This window comes from Leptinotarsa decemlineata, unplaced genomic scaffold, assembly GCF_025532065.1.
Source record: "Leptinotarsa decemlineata unplaced genomic scaffold, Ldec_3_MD MMD2_tig00000157_RagTag_RagTag, whole genome shotgun sequence".
Classification (NCBI taxonomy): domain Eukaryota; kingdom Metazoa; phylum Arthropoda; class Insecta; order Coleoptera; family Chrysomelidae; genus Leptinotarsa; species Leptinotarsa decemlineata.
In genome coordinates, this window is record NW_027412543.1 from 1,700,456 (window position 1) to 1,703,437 (window position 2,982).

The window sequence follows — 2,982 nt, forward strand, 5'->3', positions numbered from 1 at the left end:
TCTGGTGTATATTTGCATTGAAAATCAAATTTATTTCAGATCACTACATCAACGTGTGCAGTATAACTTCAGAGTCATCTCAACAACCACATCCAAATCCAACTTAGCAAAATTTCCAGAACGAGTTTCAAATTACAGCAGCTTCCAGAACCATCTCAACAGTGTCCACAGAACAAAATTCAATTCTCTGCAGCTTCCAAAACCGACTCATCACACCTAGAATTTCATTTATGAACAAAATATCGGTGAGTCATGTCAATAAATAAAATCCAATTGGTCGATTTTTCAAAAATCAAGTCGGTAATTGATAAATACATTTTACACATCAGAGATGATCATTCGGATCATATTGTCAAACAAGCTATACAATTTATTAATAAACATATAAGGAAATTCGTTTTAGCTATGAAAAAAATTAAATTTTCGGTTGGGGAAAAAAAGAAAATAATTACACAAGTTGGGGAATTGAAACGCTTCAAAGTGATTATAAAAATGATGAATAATAAACATACAGGCTTGGGTTTGAAGCGACGAAGCTCCAGGGTGAAGTGGCAAAATGTTAACAATGTTTTCAATAGTAGAGTAACAACGGGGGTAATCATCAATTTAACTCATAAAGATCCTAAAAAGTTTCTAGACGATGCTTTTCCATTATTCAAACGTGAGATTTCCAAAATTTTGAAACAAATATCATACCTCAAAGTTAATTTTACTTTATCAGGGGATTTTATTAAAAAATCAAATGATGGGGAAATTGTTGATCGCAAATATTTCAGTACGCCAAATAAAGTTATCGATTCAAGTACGGACTTGGCTGCTTGGCACAAAGAAAACGCTGTGGATGTTATATTGAATAAATTAGGCGAATTTGAAGAATAATTGTCGGGGTGGGCTTTGAGTAAAATTCTTTTGTTGGAAGTAGCAATTAATAAATATGTCATTGGTAACGGTTCTTCTTTTATTCCATTGCCACAAGAAATCTCAAGGAAGAAGGCATGCATTAATGTACAAAACAATGACGAAATGTGCTTCTTTTAGAGTATTATTAGCGCCTTGTATCCTGTAGCAATACATTCTAATAGAGTGTCAAAATATCCACACTATTCTACAGTTCTGAATACTACAGGGCTAAATACTCCAATGGACTTACATCAAATTTCCAAATTTGAAAAACTTAATAATATTTCTGTTAATGTGTACACTTTGGAATTGAATCAAGCAAAGGAAAAATCATTTTTTGTAGTAGTACCTGCCAGACTCACGACAACAAAACGACACAGACATGTTAATTTGTTATTGATTCAAGACAAATATTTTCCAAAATTGAACGATTATGAGTCTCCACCCATTAATGACGATGATGAGACTGAAATTGAATTCCATTATTGTTGGATTCAAGACATGTCCCGGTTATTATAAATGATCATACTGTTTTGTGCGAAAAAGTGAATGATTTTAAAATTTCCTTTCCTACATACGATTATGTGGAATTTCGAAATTATATTTATAAACAAAAATGACCGTTTATAATTTTTGCTGATTTCGAGTCACTGTTGGAAAAATGTAACGAAAGCATATCTAACAAAACTACAAAATACCAAAAACATATACCTTTCAGTGCAGGCTACTACTTCAAGTGTTCCTATGACGACAGTCTCTCTCATTTCAAAATCTATCGAGGTGAAGACTGTATGAAATGGTTTGCCGATGAGTTGTCTGATATTGCAAAATTTGTTGAATCTAAAATTAAGAATATTGAGCCGATGACAGTGCCTTTAAATAATATCGGTGCTGCAACGACTTGTCATATTTGCGAAAAACCGTTCGCCCCCAAAGATGTTATTGTGTACGATCACGATCATTATACGGGGGCGTTATGCGGTTTTGCCCACCAAGCCCCTGTAATGTCAACTTTCGAAAATTATTCGTGGTACCCATTACTTTTCATAATCTTTCACGATACGACAGTCACTTCATTATCAGAGATATCGCAAAAAAAGGCTGTGTGAGCATACTTCCCTCAAATAAAAAAAAATACATTTCCTTTACACAGAAGGATGCTGAAACTAAAATTAAATTTCGATTTATAGATTCTTTTCGATTCATGGAAACATCGTTGGATGAATTAGTATCCACATTGGATCAAAATCATTTGGAAATTTAAAAAAAATAATTAAGTCATTTAGATGAGGAGGAATTCGTTCTTCTCAACAGGAAGGGAGTATTTCCGTATGATTATATAGATATCATGGAAAAATTGAACATCACCGATTTACCATCATGAGAAGAATTCTATAATAAATTAAATGATGAAAACATAACAGAAGAGAAATATGCTCACGCACAAAATGTTTGGGAATCATTCAAAATTACAAATTTGGGATCGTATGCGGACCTATATTTAAAAACAGATATTTCATTACTGGCAGACGTTTTTGAAAACTTTCGTCAAAAAAGCATGGCAAATTATGGGTTGGACCCCGCATGGTATTATACTATGCCTGGGTACACGTGGGATACCATGTTGAAGTATACGAAGTGTAAATTACAAATTTTAAAAGACATTGACATGATTATGTTTGTAGAAAAGGGATGAGGGGCGGAATATCGGTTTGTTCAAATAGATATTCTGAAGCAAATATTAAATATATGGAAGCATACAATCCCGAAAAACCTTCAAAATATATTTTATATTTAGACGTCAATAATTTATATGGGTGGGCAATGTCAGAATTTTTACCTTACGATGGTTTTCAGTGGGTGGAAAATTTTTACAAAGATGTAACTGAAATTCCTGACAATGTTTCAGAAGACTACATTTTGGAAGTTGATTTGGAATACCCTGAGAGATTACATGATTCACATAAAGATTTTCCGTTTTGTCCAGAGCATCAAGCACCACCAAATTCCAAACAAAAAAAAATTAATGGGTACCCTGTATCATAAAGACAAATATATTTTGCATTATCGCAACTTGAAACA